Source organism: Pelobates fuscus, chromosome 12, assembly GCF_036172605.1.
Source record: "Pelobates fuscus isolate aPelFus1 chromosome 12, aPelFus1.pri, whole genome shotgun sequence".
NCBI lineage: Eukaryota > Metazoa > Chordata > Amphibia > Anura > Pelobatidae > Pelobates > Pelobates fuscus.
This window is the reverse complement of record NC_086328.1, coordinates 24,490,117-24,514,544: the sequence shown is the minus strand read 5'-3', so window position 1 is coordinate 24,514,544 and position 24,428 is coordinate 24,490,117.

Below are 24,428 nucleotides of genomic sequence, written 5' to 3'. Positions count from 1 at the left end.
ATCAGTCATGAGTTCAATTAGATAAAAAAATAAATACCATTTATTGTTTTAAAACAGCCGTCATACGGGCTGGCACACTTAGGGCAAATACACTTGTTAAATTCAACAAGTGAATTTTAAATGTTAAATTTTAATGAAACTCACAAAATAAGGTATCATTTTTAATGTCACATTTAATTGCTTTTGTACAAATGCTCTAGACTACAGTAAGTCATTATCCCTTAACAATTATCTACCATAGGGGATACCGTCTGGGCACTAAATGACAGACACCGTGCTTTGGGTTAATGAAAGTCTCTAAATGTGATTATTAAATTTAGTTCACAAATGTTTGCGCCTACATAAAGAATGAGTCACCCAGTCAATAGAGGGCACGGTGACACTTTCAATAAGGAAATGTTGTTTTAAATCGGTTACTTGGCTTTGCTGTCATATGCCCCTCCAAAAATCTGTTTGCCATATGCCATACATTTGTAATAATAAATTAAAATGTTTAAAGTGGCTATAAAGTGACATGCATCGCTCTGATGTCATTCTTCCCACAGAACCATATGAGCGCACTGTATGTAGCATGCATTTTAATGATCAAATGCTTTTCAAAATTGAGTGACGCATGCATTGCAGAGAGAACCAAATGCCATAATAGCAGAACAGAAATATAGTGTACTAAAAGATATTAATACGGCTTGGAGGCAGTAAATGAGGACATCAGTTGGCTTGTTATAGGATAAGCAGAAGAATTCATATACATTTGCTTATTGATGCTTTGGATCTATGTTGGGGGAAAAAAGGAAGAGTTTAAAGGACCACTATAGGCACCCAGACCGCTTCAGCTCAATGGGTGCCAGGTCCATCAAGGATTAACCCTACCTGCTGTAAACATAGCAGTTTCAGAAACTGCTATATTTACTTTAGGGTTAATCCAGCCTCTAGTGGCTGTCTCGTTGACAGCCGCTTGAGGCGCTTCCACGCTTCTCACTGTGATTTTCACAGTGAGAAGACGCCAGCGTCCACAGGAAAGCAGGAAAGCTCTTGCCGCGCATGCGCATTCAACCAATGACGACCAAAGGAGGAGGAGAGTCCCCAGCGCTGGAGAAAGGTGAGTGTTTAACCTCCTTCCTCCCCTTTCAGCCCGGCGGGAGTGGCACCCTGATGGTGGGGGCACCCTCAGGACACTATAGTGCCAGGAAAACGAGTTTGTTTTCCTGGCACTATAGTGGTCCTTTAATGTGAGACTGACTAACAATCCATCAATGATAGGGTTCATTTTTGTTTGGCTGAATCATAAGACTAGCAGCCTTGTATATTGCAAGGACATCACATATGTAATTTAGCACCTGACCTGGTCTTTGTTTTCCCCTATTTTAAGAAATCCTGCCCCTATACCCTCAGGGCACTATAGCACCAGGAAAACAAGTTTGTTTTCCTGGCACTATAGTGGTCTTTTAAAAAGATGTTAGTGATAAAGACAGGAGATTTATGAAAAGGTTAACAAAGGAGAAGCACAGATAGGTTCAAGAGGGAAATGGTATTATTATTATTTTATTATTTATATAGCGCCAGCAAATTCCATAGCGTGTACAATGGGTGGACTAACAGACACGTAATTGTAACCAGACAAAAGGACGCACAGGAACAGAGGGGTTGAGGGCATAGTGATAATGAGATGGGAGACAGAAAAGGGAAATAAATTAAGAAATTAAGATCCACATATAGTTAAAGGGACACTCCAGGCACTAAGACCACTTCTGCTCATTGGAGTGGTCTGGGTGCCAACTCCCATCACCCTTAACCCTGCAAGGTAATTATTGCAGTTTTTATAAACTGCAATAATTACCTTGCAGGGTTAAGTCCTCCTCTTGTCGCTGTCTATCAGACAACCACTAGAGGGTCTTCCGGCTTCTTCAAACACGAAAAGTGTTTTAAATGACGCTGGACGTCCTCACACTATGCATGAGGACCTCCAGCATCGCCGGAATCCCCATAGGAAAGCATTGAATATTGTTTTTCTTTGAAGAGGTCTAATGCGTGACAGGCCATTGCCGGGCATGCGCTTTAGGTCTCCCCCACCAGCTGACATCGGTGGGGGAGGAGCGTGGGTGGAGTCTGACCCAGCACCGAGGGACATTGGCGCTGGACTCCGGTAAGTCACTGAAGGGGTTTTACCCCTTCAGCAACATGGGATGGGGGTAGGAGGGAGGGGAGCACTGCAGGATATGTTTTCCTGGCACTGGAGAGTCCCTTTAATGATCTAAGAAGAAGTTTGGGAGGTGCATTGATAAAGGAAGGAAGAACATTCAAACTAAATTTAAAAATATTGGAAATGAAAAATGTATATTTTTGAAGCTCCTGCATTTGTTGTTGCTCCCAACGATTCTTCCGTACACCAGAAAGTAGCTGAAACCAGTAGCACAGACAGCAAATCCAAGGGCTTCTTTCATTACATGTGGGATTCCAGGGCATGTTTCAGGAAATGCAATGCCTTCTGAGCAAATGCTGCAGGAACTTAGGGGATATGTAGTTTTGGAGCAGGAGTTCAATTTATATAAAGACAATAATCACTAGTGCAAAAACATGAACGTGTGTACCAAATAAATTGTTACTTATTACCAAAATACAACGTTGCACTAAAACACTAAAAAATACACCTCATGTGAGAAAAATAAAAAAGTGTAATGTAAAACATACATTATATCTGTTCCTTGTTAAAGTGTCCTCAAACATATTAAAACATAAAAGAAAACATAGCATAGTGCAATCATAAAAATCCAAACAAGTGCACACTCACAAGAGTCAATAATTCTTGGCTCAAAGTAGAAAAACCTTTTAGTGTCTTTAGGGTTCCACCACACCTCTCTCACCTATGAATAGCACTAAGAACTATGTACTTGAGGAAGGAATATTTAGAGACCCCTTACAAACAAAGGAAATATAAAGAGAACTAAACAAACTCATGTGAGACAGAGCCTTGCTGTGCCAACATTGTGAGGATTGCAGATTAAGACGGTTGCGCAGGCCTGAGAGAAGGCATCACCAGTGACTTGACATGCATCACTGGTAAGGCCTCAAAAAATGGACTGGTGCACCCACTGAAGGACTAAACGGGACTGTTGGGTTGGCCCCCAGCCGGCAAGACCTTGCAGTCAGCACTGAGGAAGTACTCTCTGCAGGCTCCACAACACAAAAAAATATGTTTTGGCAAACCAGTATATCATAGGTCAAAATATATTAAAGGAACACTAAAGTCACCTAAATTACTTTAGCTAAATAAAGCCGTTTTAGTGTATAGATCATTCCCCTGCAATTTCACTGCTCAATTCACTGTCATTTAGGAGTTAAATCACTTTGCTTTTGTTTATGCAGCCCTAGCCACACCTCCCCTGGCTATAATTGACAGAGCCTGCATGAAAAAAAACTGGTTTCACTTTCAAACAGATGTAATTTACCTTAAATAATTGTATCTCAATCTCTAAATTGAACTTTAAGCACATACCATCTTGCAGGGTCTAGCAAGCTATCGACATAGCAAGGGATACGAAAATCTTAATTAAACAGAATTTGCAATAAAGAAAGCCTAAATAGGGCTCTCTTTACAGGAAGTGTTTATGGAAGGCTGTGCAAGTCACATGCAGGGAGGTGTGACTAGGGTTTATAAACAAAGGGATTTAACTCCTAAATGGCAGAGGATTGAGCAGTGAGGCTGCAGGGGCATGTTCTATACATCAAAACTGCTTCATTAAGCTAAAGTTGTTCAGGTGACTATAGTGTCCCTTTAAAGGAAGTAAAGCAAGACACAATGTAGCGTACATTGTAGCACTTTAGTAAGTAATTACCTTTGTTCAGTGTTTGTGAGTAACAAAATAACTGAATTCACCCCAAAAACAATTAAATGCATAGGAAAAAAAATGTGTAATGTAACTAATTTATGTTAACAATGAAAACCTAAAAAATACAAATAAAGAACAAAATAGAAAAAAAAATGATTAGGCATGCCCTCTGGAAATTAATTGATTTAATTTAAATGTTGGTTTAAGTGAGGACCATTAAAGATGTTCTGGGATATTTTTCTGCTGCCATGTTATGTCCTAAATCTCCACTGTTGTAATCAAAACAGTTCCATGTTAATGGTTGACTTCTAGTTAAAGACAGGGTTTAGGATAGGAATGGACGGCAAGCTGTGAATATATACTGTAAGGATTTCATTATTTGTCAGGTCTTATAAACACAGAGATTTAGTTAAAGGCATCAGTACGCTGGGGCACAAGTAGATAAAGTCATCAGATGTATCTGGTAAAGAAAAAAAAAAATTTGGACAAGTAGACGTTGGTGGCCGATTAGTTTTTGCACATTTACTGGTCTGTAAATGAAATACTCACTGGTCTGTTTCCTAACACCGTAGAGATTACTCTAAATTTAAAGGATCTGCTTATACACATAAGTCTAGATACTTTTTTGACAGCCAGACGAGCCTCCAGAGAAACAGACAGAACATTGTGTAATCAATATGTCTTTTTATCTAAGCATGTTTTCCTTATGTTATCCAAATAATAATGCACTACTTTCTTTTTACAAAGCTTCTGGGATTTAAACTTGCTGTGTTTATGGAAACATAAAAAAAAAGAAGAAAAAAAAGTCAAATGATAGACTTTATATAAATAAATAGAGCAGAGCCAACTGCATTTGTATCACATGCAGATGTACCCTTGTGAGATTTTACTGACGTAGGTCTTAAGGGGAGGTCATATGCCCGTCCATTGTTCGAGGCTGCTGCAAGTACTCGATTTAAAGTTGAGATGCTATTCTGGCTTTGTGCTGAATATTACATTTTCAAACCTAAAAAAAGGTACAGCATCCAAACATTGCCCAGAAAAAACAAGTTTGTCACGTAAAGTCGTGATTTAGTAGTTTAGGTATATGGACATATGGCATTAGTACTATTAGACAGATATGTGCTCTCTTTAACATATATGTTCTAAAAATTAGTTTTTTTTACCCAAGTCTCATTTTGATATTATCTTTACAAAGTAAGACACCAAACTAGAACAAGTATCAGATGAGCAGATAATTCATCTCAATAAAATGGTCCGAGTTCCAAGTGTTTATATCCTGCAACTACAATTATTGTCATTCTGCATGAAAGGCAATGTTTAGGTTGCAGGTTTTAAATGCCTCTAGCATCTGTCACTGACAAAAACTAGAGGGGATCTCACAGAAAAAGCAGAGTTTAATTTGGCCGCGCACGTGCACTGACCTGTCCTGTGGGAAATCATTGGATTGGCTGAGATCTGGATTTCTGGATTCATTTTGCAGAGGAATCTGGTTAGCTCTACAGAGCTAAGCAATGCAGGGCTGTGTCCATTAGCTGAGAGTGTCCTCTCGTTTCTCTAGCATGAGAAGACCAGAGGCAATGCAGGCAGACGGGGATCCAGGTAAATTGTAAAGCCATTCTAAAACGGTTTGGCAAATTAGACTGGGACAAGACCAGGGTACTACCGGCACCATAACTACTACAGTTGGCTTTTTATGATTTTGTGCTTGGAATGTTTTGTCAACCCATTCAAAATGTCAGAAGTCACCCATGAGACATGCATTAGCAACAGATTTAAATTATTTCACATGGTAATCACAGACTTATTGGTTATTCTTCCATTCTACGTGGGTCTCTCTGTGTTCATAGCAGTTTTGCTGACATGCTGTTTGAATTGTGTCATTTATTTTTTAATTGGTTAAACATATCATGTGTTGTCTGGGTGAAATATAGAAGGGAAGAAAATCACTAGGGAATGTTGTCTGTCATTGCCAAAAATAACATTTATGGAAATTGGGCATTTTGCTCTCAATATCTTGCAGTGTGTTACTATATCCGAGATGGGGAGTATAAGACATTCTAATACACACAGGAATCATGCAGCAAAGAGAGGACAAAGACTTCATGATCATCGGAGAGGTGGCCATGGGTGGACCTCAGCAATTAGTGGTTCCCAGAATCCTTTAAGGAACAAGAAAGATGAAACTTTCACCATATTGCTTCTTTTCCACTTATTTTCGCCCTTGGTGTCAATTGACTGATTGATCGATATTGATTTATTCTTATGTTTGTAAGTTCCCTGACTATCTTGAATAGCCTGTGTTGCAATGTTAGAAATGTTAAATTAGGTCCACGGGCACGATGATCCTCTTGTACTAGAATGTCTAATTATATATAACTATATTTGTGACAAAATGTATAACAATAAGAGTACTACATAAGTGCTATTAAATAAATTGAAAAAATGAATTTATTGAGGGGGGTGACTTAAGGAAATAACTTGTGTTAAACCGAATATATGTAACAAATTATTGTTCAGCAAATACATAAAGCAATATGTGTATTATGATGCCAATTATGACTGCTCATGGCTTTATGCATGACGCCAATGTCTTTTTATTGGTTAGGAATATTGTAAAACCATATAATTAAACTCGATAAAGCTAGCCATCCAGTAAAAGGTAATATAGAAAACGTCAATACTTTTATTTACATGTATACAACGGCTACATAAATAAAGAAACTATAAAGATAACAGCTCTGTCTATGTCACTACCTCCAAATACACAACTGTTAAATTTATAATTAACACATTTCATAACATCAGTGGCTTTCCAAGTCTTTGTGTATAATTATTCGGCTCATCTATTGTTGAAATGAGTAGGATATATCTCTACATCGTAATGCATCCTGATACTCCCCAATCCCATTAAATAAATCAAAGCCAGGATGAGTATTATTTTATATCCCATATCAGCTTTTATTTGTATGTAATGTGTGAAAATGAGACTCCATACAAGGTGCCAAGAGATCAGACCAACAGAAGGAGCACTTTTTTTTGGCTTGACAATGAGAAAAGCTTCATTAGACTGTATGTATCCCGGGTGAATGGTTTGAGTAAATTCTATACTGGAATTATTATGCTTGTAAACGTCTTTATTTATAGTTGCACTGTTGGGTAGTTTGTAGTAGACCCTGTTGACATCACAGCCCTTATCAATATATTAAGTTGTTTCTTCGTTATGTGGGATTCATATTGCATTATTACTTACCCCCTGCTGTTGATATACAGAATCTAGCTAACTGCTAGTTACTATGTTTCTTATGAGATTTGTTTAGCATTAAAATGTGCAGAAATTCATTTACACGAGCATTGCTTAGATGCATAGAACAGATCATATATAAGGCAAGCAAAATGTATATTATTACATTTTTCCAATTTACAGCCAAATATGTTTATATATTATTATTATTATTATTATTATTATTATTATTATTATTATTATTTAGTATATATAAACATAAGACAACAAAAAAGAAATACATAGAGCAGTCAGGGGACTTGCTCAACAAAAGTGTATTAAAAACACATTTACAGCCTATCGCGTCAACGTTTCAGCCTCTAGGGCCTTTTTCATGGCATCTGCTTGGATCATAGCCCATGCTTTGTTTTTTAAAAAGCTGTGTTTAAAACAGTGTCTGTTTAAAGTCTGCAATATGATGCTTGCCTGTGCTCATTTGCGTATCAAGCTGGGAACTCTGGGATAGTTGTGGAAACGTGATTTTTCTAGTTTCTATGCCCAAGAACTCTACCTTGAGATATACTGGTGTTGCATAATAGCACTTTTTTTTGTATTGGGACTATATGGTGTTGTATTGTGACAGCATGTAATGTTATTAAATGGCGGAGCACTGGGCTCCAGCCCTGGAATTCAATCCTACGCCTCTCCTTAAACTTTACCTTTAACCTAATGGAGTTTGCCTACTTAATGTGCTAATACCCATATTCAGTGAATAATATACCATGGTTTATATTACTTACAGTGTAACCAAGTGCCCTAGTTTTTTTTTTTTTTTTGGGGGGGGGAGGGGGGCTTGTATTTTTTTTATTATTTTATTTAAAAAAAAAAAATATGGTTTATGACCCGTATGCCTTATTAGTAGCAATCTAGTTCACTTACATTATATTTCTCAAGGCACTTACCCAGCTAAAAGGCTGGCTGAGAGTCATGGAAAAGTAGTCACCAAGAACTGCATTGCTAAAGGTAAGAAATTTCTATTTGAAGTCACTGCCAATCACTGCATAGCATCTGGCTGGGGAGCAGTGCTTTCACTTTCAGCTCTCAATTGCCTGGATGAGGTTGCAGTGGAGAGCTGTTGGCAGCGGAGAGAGTGAGGAAGGGACTTAAAGAGACGGAGTTCTGTTAACACCACCCCCAGATACTAGCTGCCTATGACAGCACAGTAGGCAGTCCTGTCATCTAGGGGAGCAACTTGGAACAAGAGGTGACTGTCAGACAGTCAATGAAAGTGATTCGTAACATAACATTTAATAACATTGAATTTAATCAGATTTGTGGGCCAACAACCATAAACCCGGTCATGCTTTTCTCTACTCTCCCTAGCAGCAATAAGGCATAGTAAGGGGTACAGGAAGGGGGACTGCGGTACTAATAATTAAAATGACAAACACATATATGATGAAACAGAGAGTCAAATATGTAATTTACACAGTAAGGTTAAAAACACAGACACAAAAAAAAATTATATAATTTTTTTTTTATTTTTTTTTATTGTAGCAAAATCTGCTATGGATGAACCTCCACTGTTATATGCAGTTGGCGCTATTTTCTGAAAACGTGCTATTAAGCATTAACTGCATTATCCTACTGCCAGACAAGTAATGTGCTACATGCAGGCTAAGGCTTATTCTGCTCTATACAAACATACAAATATACATGTCATGCTCTTGCTGTCCCTGTTTAATATTGTACTTTACTCTCTGTCACACGTGGCTTCATCATTTAGGAAGTTAGTTAGGAAAGCTGCTTAGGGCCCACAAAAAAGTAATTGTATATATAAATCAACTTTCTATAGCCTGTGCAATAAATAATTGCGGATATTTTTTCACCGAGAAATTCTGTCAAAATGTGTTTTGTTTATTTTATTAAATTAGTCTAAAATTTAATTTCCTCCAATTAACCTTTCATCTAATTATTAATGTCCCGTGATCTAGTTTTCTGTACACATACTTGTTTGCAATATGAAGCAACTGAGTGTGGCAGTTTGATTTTATTTTAATAATTTATTAGCATAACAAGACTAATGATAGCAGTTGAAGAATACCACCAAAGAGGTCTTTACAAGCATCCAACTAAACTAGATACAGTGCGTTCTTGTTTAATGACATCTCTGTTTCTGTTCCGCCTGTGCACCTTAACAGCTGACACCACCTTGGCTCATTCTGAACAAAACTGAAGACCCGGTTCATGAAAGATTCAAGAAAGGAAAATTTGCTGCAAAATCATGGTAATCACATTACTTTATGACACTGGGACATCGCCATTATGCATTTCTCAACATTAAACTTCTCCAAACAGGTTTTTAGAGGAATATTTGAAACTAACTTTAAAAAAGATTAGACTTTGAAGAAGGAGCAAAATTCACTGTGACAGTTCTTAACTATTTTTTACAGGGATCCAAATTATGTACAATGCACTAGCTTGGCATTAATTTGAATATTAGCTCATTGACCTATTCTTCAAGCTTTACATAATTTACATTAAAATAAATGTTGATAAAGTTTACTGTGGGCAGGTGACTGAATTCTGACAAATATAATGTGCTTGATCTTATCAAAACTGATCCTCTAGATTCAAAATGAATGAAGAGGATTTATTAAAACCACCACACATGGAAAAGGAGACTTTATGCTAGAAACTACAACAGCGTGTACTGTATCTTATTTGTGAATAGCACTCTGATTTGCTTTGTATATACCAGATAATTCCTCTTTCCTCCACGATCTGGCTTTACTCTACGTTCCCAAGTTTCCGGAGGACCAGTTCCTTGTGTAGCTGAGATCTGTTAATTAATCTGCTATGATATAAATTATAGAATGTAAAGAGGTGAATTCAAAATGTACATTTCACATGAATTCACATGTACAAAGCTTGCCATCTATATACAGAGGCAGAGCAGCTCAGTGCATGGCACAGAAGGTGCGGTGCTCCATACCTCTTGCTTCACCGATTGTTTCAGGTTTGGTCGGACAGTCCTCAATTCGATTCATGTTCACTAACCTGGGTTGAATTCCTGGTGGTTCTTATCTGGGGACGTTAGGGAAAATGTCTTAAGCCAGAGCAGTGCCAGTGGATCATTGGTTACATGTATTGTGCTAACTGCACTTAGGGCATTTAACCCATTGGCAAAGTGCTCCAGAAGTGCCCTCCACATAGGCAGTCCTTATTGGGGCTTTCCAGTACCATGGCCTTCCCAGATGGACATGCTCCTTTGTGCTTCACAAGTAATACAAGGTGACATGCTACCTATCGGCCTAATCTATTTACATCCAAGTGTCATACTTCTCAATGTTGGGCAATATGGCGCAGAGCCTATCTAGTGAAAAGCTAGGGTACCTGTGTGTTATAGATATACAGCATTGTGTCTAGGTGTAGAGAAATAGAACTACTGTGCATATATAGAGTGGGCATACAGCATTGTGCTTAGGTGTAGAGGAAATGCAGTGCAGTCACAGTGTATAAAAAAGATGTGAAGATGTAGTGCAGTCACTGAGCATAAAGAAAAGTAGAATATACAGCATAGTGTCCGTGTGTTGAGGAGATAAATACATACTGCACTGTCCCTGTGGGTAAGGGGGGAGCAACACAGTGGCTGTGTGTTGGGATATAAGGAAATGAAGCTCAGTGCATATTTGCAGAGGAGGTACAGCACAGAGTGCAGAGGATGTGTAGTGCAGTGTCTGAGGGCAGGGAAGATTGAGAAGATGCAGTGTAGTGCCTTAGGATTGAGGAGGAGCAGTGTAGTATGAATTGGTAAAGGAAGTGCAGTTCAATGCCTTGTGTGATCGATATTGTGTACATTTTGATACGACCCGTTCTGCAATATATTTGTCTACTTTTTCAGATTGTTTTTAAATCATGTACATGTCTTTTTTTTTTTTTAGATGATAAAGCATTCATGAAAAGTTAATTAACATTAATTATTAATGATTAAAACAGGCTTGGCCGTACTATTCTGTGTGGTTATTAATTTGCTGAAGCTGAAACAGGTATGGACGGCTGAAATGGCCCTTCTCCACTTAAATTTACCAATACATGACAAAAATAAATGTTTTTTGATTCATATCTTGATGGCCTTTAAATGTTTTATTCCCAAAAACTCGAAAACAGATAAAGTAGATATGTGACTGCAACTGTAAGAAACTGTGAAATTTCAGTGCAGAATGTAACGCGCAATCGCTTCTAACTTTTGTATTGATCAAAGGAAATACAACATATGGGATGAATGGATAATGGTCCTGAATGACTAAATATGGGAGTTTTGAGACCCTGAGAACTTGTGCATTCCATTTCTTTAAGCAAGGATTTCCTCTTTTCCTCTTGCTGCCTCAGCTGTGATCTAGACTTGTTGTTGTGCGTGAAAGTATCAATTATGTAACTTTGTACTTTTTTTCTTCTTTATTTTTCATGGAAAAAAAAGCAGTAAAAGATTTAACAAAAAACTTACCTATTTGCAAAAATAGGAGAGTTTGGCACCTGTGAAATATAATCTCGTCAAAATTTTGAATAGTTTTGAGATTCAACAGATCAATGTAAGGTTTCGCATTTGTGGTGGACATGACGTGTGATAATATAATGATAAGTGTAGAAATAAATGTAAAATCTTGATTTACCAATGTATCATCCTGCAAGATGCCTCTCGCTAGTTACACTTGTCAAAAGGCTATTACAAAATTATAGCCGTCTCACTCTCAATACATAATTCATAGTATGTAGCATAAAGTGACAATTTTTGTAAGAGAAAAAATTCCTTGACTGCAAATTCTTAAAGCATTTCTCTGGCTTCACAACAAATTATGGTGCATCTCTCAAAAATGTGTAAGTTTTTTTTGATCGGTATAACAATGCATAATTCTGCTGGGTTCCATCCTACGAAGCAAAGAAAGTCATAAATTACCTTACAAGATTTTTTTTATATTTTTATTGCAGAGGAGCTTTCACCCCGTCACAATACTGCAAACAATCTTTCAAATATAAAGATGATACATCAAAAGATGCTGTTAATGTTCAGCGCATTCGTTCTTTTCTGATAAGCAGCACAGCGTGAGTTCTTCAAAGTTCATGTTGTTCATTCCAATATTCAGGCATGAGAGGAGAAAGTCAGCCGCACAAGAGGAAAGCGTAATCTGCAGTTTTGTTCTGCATGAAAAATGCACGAGGAGCAGGAGAACCGATAAACTTAAAGTTCTCTAATTCCCATCAGTGGCAATGAGAGCTGAATCCATAGCAGAATTAACATTAATTGTAAGTGGGTCACAAGAAGCATCTGTGGAAGTTCTGTTCAGTGACACACTTGATTCAATTTCAAAATGCACTGTAAGCAAGATTATTTCCCACTGGTGAAAGCGCAAGGTTAGCATACTTACTTAGACACCATTAACACAAAGAAAAAAAAATGGTACTTTTCCGTATCCTTGCAGTGGATTTGATAGAATGTGCAATTTAACAGGCTGAAGTTTTCTTAGGAAATGCCTCAACCTGTAAATGGCCTAGTGTCAACTGTCAGAGACTCAGTGATAAATATACTATCAGGAAGAGGCAAGGTAAGTACTTTAAACATTTATGAGTCGGCAATGGACTTTAAAAGCATTCAGACGTGAATTAAACGGTGTCTTATGTGGACCAAAAAGTCAATTTTCAATTGATCCCGTCTAGCGGTTTCTGTTTAAGTGAGAAATTACAGCATGTGTTTAAATATAACATGAGATTCCAGAGTTAACATGTCTGAAATCTAACTCTATTGTATTTTACACCCAGCAACATCTCTATTTTATTCCTGGTGTTAAAAAAAAAAAAAAAAAAAAAAAAAAAAGAAGAAGAAAAATCATTATTTATCTGATTTAGAAATGTGCTTTTATTTCCCCAGAACTCACAATGTGTTAGTAGAATGCTCTTTATCTTCTAATAGTACAAGACTACCCATTATTGATCATTATAATAGATCAGCTTCGTAATAAGTTTACATTGTTTAGTCTCAATGCTGGATTTCACTTGGGATAAATAGCCGAGGATGGCTTGCTGTGCATGATTTCGTAATGCGAAAATAGCTGCACTTTCCAAATAATACTTTTTTCTTCTAGTTAGAATTTCAAAATGGTAAAATGGTAATACACCCGCTATAAATTAATTCATTGCTTCTAACAGACATTGGACATTGAATACAATGTAAGCTTGCAGAACTGATCTGAGATATTTTTACACTGTTGATCTTAATACAAATATTTATATTTATACATTAACAGGAATAATAATTGATATATATATATATAAAATAACTCAACACACAGCCATTAATGTCTAAACCGTTGGCAACAAAAGTGAGTACACCCCTTAGTGGAAATGTCCAAATTGGGCCCAATTAGCCATTTTCCCTCCCCGGTGTCATGTGACTCGTTAGTGTTAGAAGGTCTCAGGTGTGAATGGGGAGCAGGTGTGTTAAATTTGGTGTTATTGCACTCAAGCTCTCTCATTCTGGTCACTGGAAGTTCAACATGGCAGCTCATGACAAAGAGCTCTCTGAGGATATGAAAAAAAAGAATTGTTGCTCTACATAAAGATGGCCTAGGCTATAAGAAGATTGCCAAGACCCTGAAACTGAGCTGCAGCACGGTGGGCAAGACCATACAGTGGTTTCACAGGACAGGTTCCATTCAGAACAGGCCTCGCCATGGTCGACCAAAGAAGTTGAGTGCACGCGCTTAGCGTCATATCCAGAGGTTGTCTTTGGGAAATAGACGTATTGCTGCAGAGGTTGAAGGGGGAGGGGGTCGGCCTGTCAGTGCTCAGACCATATGCCGCACACTGCATCAAATTGGTCTGCATAGCTGTTGTCCCAGAAGGAAGCCTCTTCTAAAGATGATGCACAAAGAAGCCGACAAACAGTTTGCTGAAGACATGCAGACTAAGGACGTGGATTACTGGAACCATGTCTGTGGTCCGATGAGACCAAGATAAACTTATTTGGTTCAGATGGTGTCAAGTGTGTGTGGCGGCAACCAGGTGAAGAGTACAAAGATAAGTGTGTCTTGCCTACAGTCAAGCATGGTGGTGGGAGTGTTATGGTCTGGGCCTGGGAGCTACAGTTCATTGAGGGAACCATGAATGTCCACATGTACTGTGAAGCAGAGCATGATTCCCTCCCTCTGGAGACTGGGCCGCAGGGCAGTATTCCAACATGATAACGACCCCAAACACACCTCCAAGACGACAACTGCCTTGCTAAAGAAGCTGAAGGTAAAGGTGATGGACTGGCCAAGCATGTCTCCAGACCTCAACCCTATTGAGCATCTGTGGGGTATCCTCAAACAGAAGGTGGGGGAGGACAAGGTCTCTAACATCCACCAGCTCCGTAAAGTTGTCATGGAGGCGTAAAAGAGGACTCCAGTGGCAAACTGTGAAGCTCTGGTGAACTCCATGCCCATGAGGTTCCAGCAGTGCTGGAAAATAATGGTGGCCACAAAAAATATTGACAGTTTGGGCCCAATTTGGACATTTCCACTTAGGGATGTACTCACTTTTGTTGCCAACGGTTTAGACATTAATGGCAGTGTGTTGAGTTATCTTGAGGGGACAGCAAATTTACACTGTTATACAGGCTGTACACTTACTACTTTACATTGTAGCAGAGTGTCAGTCCTTCAGTGTCATTACATGGAAAGATATAATAATATACTCACTTTTGTGAAATATTGTATATGTAATTTGTTTTTAGATTTGGCCTAGATGGAGCGAGATTATTATTATTAATATTATTTTTATTAGGCCCGGATGTAGCTGGATTATTTTTCAGACTCTTTACATTTTGAGTAACCTAAAAATGGTCCTATATTTCAGCTACTGACGGATCACAACAGCGCAAGTCTTGTCTGCTTAGAGATATGAATAAAGTGATACATGTCACTAAGCTGCCCTCCCATCACCATTTACTGATGATGGACACAAACATATTGCCATTTGGCACGGCTGTAATATTATTTCATTAATAGTAGCAATCTGAATATAACCAAATCAGCTATTTCTTCTACCGTCCAGTGGGGTATGTGTTTTTTTACATACCACTCGAAAGTCACTGTTCATCATCCTGCAATCACACCTCAAAGTGTTCCTATTTAGGAAGGATAGTCCCTAGGTTTTTGCCCAAATCCATTTGTCCCTCATTTCTATCCTAATACCTTTCTTCTCTAGGAGATCCATGTTGCTGAGTGTGTAACAGAGCTCAACAGTAATAATGCTCACAGTCTTTCAAGTACAATAAATGTGTTTAGAAATCAGTCTGTTTGAATAAAATACATTGTTCTAAATTACATTTTAGTTATATAGATTATTAGCAAGTAACCTAATATTTCCCAGAACATACCGCCCCTGCCCATTCCTGCTGAAATGAAAGTGTCCCTATTTATCCATTTGAAATGATGGCTTCCTTCCTGAAACAGTGTAAGACCTCCCAATCATTGACCAGTTATACCACCAAATAATTTATAAATGTGAAACCTATATCACAACACCCATACCCCCTTCTAAATTCACAACCCACCAATAACTGATGCTTCTTATCAGCTAACGTATCCCAGTAGTCATGAACTCCTCTTTTAATTATGTTTTGGGGTATTCTATCTTAGCTCATACATTCACTTATTGGTTTGCAATATAAAATTCTGTTCCATTAGACCACATGATATATTATTACAAAGTGATAAAATAATAATAGTATACAGCACATAACAGAATGAATCAAATGAACTATCCTGTGTATATGTCTTGGATTTGGCTAGAAACATATTTCTGTATGCCTTCCCACACTAGTCCAGTGTCATGCATTACAAGCACTTACTCAAGACCATTCCTATGTGTACACACAGATTCATATTTATGAATGAAACTTAGTAGTGCAGCTGGGACAAAATCCTCTGCATCAGATCATGCTTGTGTGAATGAATGTTGCTGGGACATGTGAACCCTGATTTATAATGGTAAAAATGATTTACTAATTGTATTATTGTAAATTGTATTGTATATTTACACTATGGTGCTTTCCCTTGCCTGTCAAAACCAGAGGGAATGAAACCAAAGACTCCATGCCAGTGGCGTTCATACCACGGTTGCAGGGGTCGCAGCTGCAACCAGGCTCTCAACGGACCCCTGCGACCGGATGCACGCCGAAATGTGTTGTGGCCCCAGCCGCGCGGTATAATTGCCAGAGCCGCACATGAAGGTGACCATCGGGTGGCCAATGCGGTTAGGGCCACCCTATGTAAATTAATTTGGGGGGAAATGGGGAGGGAGCATGGATCAGTTTTGGACCGGGGCCACATGGATTGTGTATACGCCACTGCTCCATGCACTATAATGATGGAAGCAAATCGACACTTTAAGATGAATTACTACTCTCCCACCCATGTTTAAATTCATTTTTTTTTTATGAATATCTAGTATCTATTGAAAATACACCAGTATGAATGATTCCATACATTGATTTGGACAATATGTTGTAAAGTGTAAAGGTGAATAGGAACCTTAAACAATAATTCACTGTGATAGTATAGAGATATCACACATAAAAATGCTTAAAGCAAGTTGCAACATCTCGATAGTTGTCAAACAAAGAACATGAAATGGCAGACATCAAATGTAAAATGTGAATTATGTGAACATTAAAATGGCATATGATAAATGTTAAACAGAAAATGGCAAATGCTAAGTGTTAAATGCTAAATATTACGAGGTGAATTGGTGGCCACGGGAGATCAAATATGAGTTTGTGAACAAGCTCGGTATTGTAGCTTAAAATGCTAATGAAAGAAAAACTTCAATAATGACTAAAAATGAGAAAATAAAGGTTGTTCCCCATTATGCTTGCTTCCATGGGAATTTGCTAATTTATAAGGGGACATTGTTTACAACCCAACTTCATTACATAACAAAAAAAAAACAAGGCCTAAATATTCACAGTCCCAATACTGTCCCTTCATTGACATTGACAAAAATGGTATGGCACGTGTGTTCCAGCTCTTTAAGACATACACAGTGGTGGAGCTCCTGTACTCCAACCGAGTACCTCTGCCCAATCCGCTTCCTAGCTGTTGGAAATGGAGCCTGGAGGCTTGACTTGGGTTCACCGAGGCTTGACTTGGGTTTCTTTGGATCTTTCCACCCGACCACACTGCAGCTCTCCTTGTAGGCAGGTATTGTCCCCTCTTCCTATACCTTTACAGCCCTCTTTCAGTGCAGGTATCGGCCCCTCTGCCTATACCTCTGAAGTCCTTCTTCCAGGTAGGTAGTCCCCTCTGCTTATACCTCTGCAGCCCTTCTTCCAGGCAGGTATCGTCCCCTCCGCTTATACCTCTTCTGCCCTTCTTCCAGACAGGTATTGTCCCCTCTGCTGATCCCCACTGCCTATTTCTGTACAGCTTTCCATCCAGGTAGATATGCACCTCTTCCTGCAATATGATTGTTCTTGTCTTTATAAAGACACTTGCAACTCTCAGGCCTGTCTCTCTTTGATTTTTCCCAGGGCAAGAGGGATCGTTCAGCCAGCCAACAGGTATGACAACTGTTTATCTGGGATCCCTAAAAATCCACAAAGGACATACAGTTTCAGAAGGAACTATCATACACAGCTTTATTTTTACTTGGGACTAGCTCATATGCTTATTTCATAAAGCTTGCTGTGACAAACTTGATTAAATACAAATAACCAAAACATTTTAGAAAACATAAAGGGAATTATAACACATAATAATATATTCATAAAGGGGTGGGGAAGACAATATTTAACACAAAATAACTCTCCTGCCTGCAGAATTAATATTATGCAAATCAACCTGAATATATAAATCAAGCCTTGCTATTCACGTAGTGCATATAGCTGTTGCTTCAAACAGATTGCGCTATAAAGGCTCCATAGCCAAATCCACCGAGTTGGTAGCAAGCATCAGCAGGACAGGAGAACACACAAAACATTAAACCACAGCCATATTATACACACCCTGCACCTATAATGGGGTCACAGGGTGACTAAAACATAAGAACAAATCAGTAAAGTGTCCTTCTACTCCCAGTGATTGTGAATACCGTCACATAGACCATATATTACAACTTTTAGCTTGAATGTTACTTGCAGTTCCTGTCCTCGTGTATGTATCAGGACAGGAACTTTCTTCTATAGTCCTCAATTTAATATTTTTTGGATAAGATTCTCAAATAATTTAATATTTTTAATACATTTTCAAAATTATGTTTTCGAAATATTGAAATATAAAAAATATATATAAAACAATATCAGTGTATCAAAAAATACAAAAGTATTTTTTTTAAATATTCAATAATTTAAAAGACGTATCCAAAAATATAAAATTGAGTCCATAATTAGGTGTTTCAGTCACTTGTGTAGGTTGATTGCCATCTGGTAGCTATAAAAACACAGTACACCATAATATTCTCCAGCTTCATTAAAAGAGAAGACGTGAAGAGGTTTCTACTTCTTCGGACTTGTCGCATCTTGATCGGGAATGTCTCTCCAACCCAAAGCAAAGAACATTTTGATCACAATTTATCTGTAGAGATGTCCCGAACAGTTTGCCGGGAACTGTTCGCTGGCGAACATAGCTTGTTCGCGGTCGCCACGGCGGGCAAACATATGCGATGTTCGGTCCGCCCCCTATTCGTCATGGAGGTGGGAGGATCTGGGATGGAGGGTCTGCTGCTGATTGGCTGGAATATGTCTGCTGACTGTGAGGTACAGGGTCAAAGTTTACTCAATGATGACGGATAGGGGGCGGACTGAACATCGCATATGTTCGCCCGCCGCGGCGACCGCGAACAAGCTATGTTCGCCGGAGAATAGTTCCCGGCGAGCTGTTCGGGACGTCTCTATTTATCTGTTATAGAAATATCTTTGTAATGCATAATAGCATGGCTACTATGTATTTCTTCTTGTTAAGGAGAGATTGCAGTATAGTGAGTTACTATTATTTTTAAGAATAAATACACTGGAAAATATTTTACAATGCTGTGTTTTGACCCGTGTTTCGACCTATAGCATAATATTCCCCTGCTGACATTAAATTATATGTAAGTAAGCCATTAAACATATTTTCTATTTGGAATAATATATTTATTTCATGCTTTTGTCTGAGAGCTTAACATTAGCTGTAGTAATATATTGCTAACAAAAATAAATTCAGTTTGACATCAGACCTGTGTTTTGTTTTGTGCTGAAAGAATATTCTCAACCGATATATTTTGAAACAACAAAATGTGAAAAACCCTTTGAACAACACCTACCACAAAAGGGGAGAAGTCCGTGCCTAAATACTATAACAATATTCCAGATTTTTGTTCTTTCAAAGTCTCCTCCTAGTCTACTAGGTCTACTAAAGCCCGTATCTAGGCCAGACTTCTATCCATGGGGATAGTTAATTGTTTGTCATAACTGTCAAAACTCCAGCAGCTAACATCATTTTACCTTTTAGAAAAACACCAGCGATAAAACAGTTTGCATCTCACTATGTTTTTAAACAGACACAATAAGGTTAGTGAGAAATAAGAAGGAAAGGTAGAGAAAAAAAAAACACTTGAAAGGCTTAGATGTAGACAAAATACTTTTGTAATCCAGGCACTCAGCATGTTTCACAGTGATTTATGTCAGTTGCTGGAATAGGGATAACAATTCAAAAACATGGATAAACACTAGTATTTTATAATAATGAAATACTTACAATTTCTTATTGATATACATTTTTTTAAAATTATTCTTATATATATATATATTATTATTATTATTAGTAGTAGTAGTAGTAGTAGTATTTTATCATTATTTATATATTATATATTCTTTTAGGGGTCCACTGATCTAATGTCCTAAAATATATATATATTTATTTTCAGCCTCCAGTGAGAGTATACTATAGGCTTCTTGACACAACTAAATTATTGGTAATGCCTGGACCCAAGATGGCCTGGACCCAATAGTGGCTGGTCCCAAGAGTGACTGGAGCCAAGAGTAGCTAGACCCAAGAATGGCTGGTCCCAAGAGTGGTTGGACCCAAGAGTGACTGGACCCAAGAGTGGCGTGACCCAGAGAGTGGCTGTACCCAGAGAGTGGCTGGACCAAAGAGTGACTGGATCCAAGAGTGACTGGACCCAAGATGGGCTGGACTCAAGAGTGGCTGGACCCAGAGAGTGGCTGTACCCAGAGAGTGGCTGGACCAAATAGTGACTGGATCCAAGAGTGACTGGACCCAAGATTGGCTGGACCCAAGAGTGGCTGGACCTAAGAGTGGTTGGACCCAAGAGTGGCTGGACCCAAGAGATGTACATATATATTCTTTACCCAAATGCTTAAAATTTCAAATGTGTGCATAGAGCTATACTTCTGTATTATGTATACATTTTGGTGTTGCACAACCAGCAATATTATACAATGCAAGTACTTAAATTCTTAGGTGTTTAGTAGTAGGAATTCTATATACCAGAAACTTTTTAAAATAATTAAATAAGACATGCCTTTTCCAACCCTAACCTGTCCGTCTCTCTTAAACACAGTACTAAGCATTTTCAAGTGGAAGAACAAATGCTTGAAACTTAAACTTTCTTGTTTACACCAACCCAAATCAAATGGTATACTGGGTCTCCTAACCAGTCTAAAATACTATTAAGCTAGTACCTCCTCAGTTTTATTGAATAGCACAAAACACAATGCCCAAAAACAGCCCTTTATCCTGCCCTTTAATACCCCCAGTTTAAACATATGTACAAGGTCAGACACCATAGAAAAGAATCTGATTGACTAAACTACATGTGGAAGTAGGCAAAGCTCAAGGTTGATTTACTGTGAGTGGATTTTCACAAAAACAACTAGCTTTAAAAGTTAGTCTTTTTTTGTTATCGCTTTTATAATTTATAATTTGTTGTATTTCCAAACCAATCACAAATGATCTATGCAATGTATTTAAAAATAATAACCTTGAGTGTTCTTTTTATATAAAACATCAAACCATGTATAACCACAAATGGAAAACTTCAGTAATAAGGGTTAAGTAAATCCCTTTTTGTTTGAGATTGACATTTTCGGTGCCTAACACAATACATACGTTAATGTGGGATTTGCACTCTGTATTAGCCCACACTACAGAAGAAGGCATGTAGATTAATGATAGTGTGAGCAAAACCACAAGCTCGTGTGTGTCATGCATTGTTTTATATCAACAATGCTCATAATTACATGTTGCCATTCAAATAATGCCAATCCTAAACAAACAGAAGGTCATATGGCAAACAAGCTCACAGCTCTGAAAGAAAATTACAGACTTCATCTACCCAAAATACCCAGCTCATTTTAAAGTTCAAAAACTGTAATTAAGTGTTGACTGTTTCTTTATTTGGACAGCTCCCTTTGTTTTTGTAACATGCTTTGGAAAATATTAGAATACTTTTCTTCTTTTCAGACGGAGAACTACGACCAATGACATGAAATTACTTTTTATTTCCAATTTGATCATTCGGGTGTGAATTTTGCAATTCCTGGCAATTTTAACCCCTTAAGGACCAAACTTCTGGAATAAAAGGGAATCATGACGTGTCACACACGTCATGTGTCCTTAAGGGGTTAAAGGAACACTCAGAGCATTGAAACAATTACAGTCCACTGCAGTGGTTATGGTGCCAGGAGGGCCCTGGCGCCCTCACAGTCATGTAGTAGGGGCAGGTTGAAGGTTAGCTTGAAAAAGACATCTTAGGAGGTCGAAAACATTGCTGTTCCTTTTGTTTCATTAAATCTGCCTGCGGCTTTAACACATTGAGTGCCTGTGGAATTTCTTTTGTTGCATTATTGATGCTTAAATGATTTGTCATCTCAACTTTCCAATACTTTTTTTTAGAAAATCTGACAATTATTGGACGATTAAAAGGATGCTATGTCTTATGTTAAAAAAAAAAAAAACAAGGCTCGATGATCATAATCGCTCCAAAGAGTTATTGATACAGTAACAGAACCAATGGACACTTTGTGAATTCAATACCTTAAAAAGTCTAGAAAAGTCACTGAAAACACTTTTCTAAGATTTAGTCATTACTCCAAAATATTTCTAGGTATGAAAATGAGCGGTACATTTGGTTGGCTGCAATATTTTACTAGTAACATAGTTAAAAAGCCAGTACAGGCACCATTTAGATGTTGAACCAATTTAATTTGATAACATTTTCTGTTTGGTTGTATAGCCAACAGTAAAATAATACATGCAATGTCAATTGTTGATCTCTTTGAAAACTTCAACACAATTTTGTTCGACGTCGAGAACATTTTATCAATTTATGACTTAATGCAATATAACCAAGGCCAGCACAACCATAAGGCGGCCCTGGAACCTTAGGGTGCATTAGCTCGTGGGGTGCAATGTCTGGGTGATCGGCAGGAGGGGAGGGCTCAGCGCTCCACCCCCTGCTAGTCACTAGATCTATCATGACCTCGCTGACCACTGAGGATCTTTTGTATCCTCTACCCAGTCTGACCGGAAGTGCATCTTCATCTGTGTAGCCAAAAATCCTTGCACCAGCCTTAAATATGACCCAATATTATTTCAAAATCTTAAAAGGCCAGACTGCTGGTAACTTATTATTCAGTGATTGTTCACAACTAGCTACATTAATTAATATCCCTGTTTTTATTAAAAAAAAAAAAAAATGCATACGATTATTAGATTTACAAATCATGCACGTGTGTTATGTTTTAAAATTTACAGATAATCAAACGAAAAAAAAATCAGTTTTTCAGTCCCATTAAAATGGAAATGTGTCTGATGATGGATAAATCACATTTTCTAATTATTTTATATGATGTAAAGTACTACACGGCAGTAACTTATCATTGTTTATCGAGAGTACTTATTTTATTAATTCAGCCAGCCAAAGAATCTTGTTATCTTACAAGGAATTGCATGTAATGGAACCAAAAAGCAAAATATGCCTCAGTGTAATTATAAAATACAACAACTTGTAATGAAAAATTGATTGCTTTCTTCACAAGAAAAGTAGAACATCACCTGTGTTCTTTCATTTAATGATAAATAAATAAATGTATGGGAAAGCATAATTAGATATTCTATATAGTTAATACATTTTCCTAACAGAAGTTTTAAAGCCTTTTTTTGAAAATGTCTCTGGACTGTTAGAATTTGTTTTTGTACACTGAGAAAATAATGAATTTAGATTTCTATGAAATTACCTTTAAGATGCTTGACTGGGTACCAAGTCAAGATAGATTATATCAAACCTCACAGTGTCCCTCTGCATCACTTGCTCCTGTTTCAGACCTCGTGGCATTCCTGAAGCAGCAAATATTATTCTATACCAATTAAAATCTATTTTTTTTTTTAACGCCTTAAGCCCTTCAAGTAGTTAAGAGACTCAATATCTTACATAGCCTGCTGTGTTATATATAAACATAGATCAAATAGAAGATAAGTGTTTTAGAATTTATAAAATGCATGGTGTTTGGAAGATTTGGATATAATTTCAGAGCTTAATAAAATTCTCTAGATTTGAGGAACCAAGGCCAAATAGCAGACAATTCCTGTTAAAAGAACACTCAATTTTTTTTCCAACAATTTAGCAGATATACGCACAAGGAAAGCATGCCTATATTTTTTTCCGCATGTTTTCCTTGAGGGTTTATGGAAATGTGAAAAAAACAGCATGCAAAAGTTGCAAAAGTCTAGAGCCTTTGCAATCCTTCTCCTCTTTACCAATCAGAGGCTTATCTTTGAGAAGTCTCGGAGCTGACGCTGCAAGTGCAGATGCACAATACATGTGATTACAACTTTCATGTGCTGCTCAAAGAGCTGTAGTACAGTTGATTGAGAAAGTGGTAGACAGGTGTCCGCTCGCTCACTGTGCCTACAACTTTCTTGAGCTCCATTAGAAAACCTCCATGGTTGCCAGATTGACAGCTGAGAAGGTGTTTCAACAACATTTTATAAAAGTGCTGATTTATATGGAAATAGGCACTTTTATAAACTGTCACAAATATGACAGGCTCTAGATACTTCAGCACTCCGGAACTTCAGCAAGCACTTCACAAAAAGTAAGTTATGCATCCAGCTAATATGATCTGCATTTTGGGTTCTCTTGTCAAGCAGAACAGTTCCATTCATGGGGTTTCAAAGTGTTCAAGGTAATCACAGCAAAAAAGTCAACAGCTGAGACTTATTTGCAAGGTAAAGCACTCCGCTGAACATAATGTGTGTACGAGTATTGGGTGGGATGTTTCAGTTATACTTGGTCTTGTACCTACATTTATACTTGCAGTAGAGCTACTTCCTCGA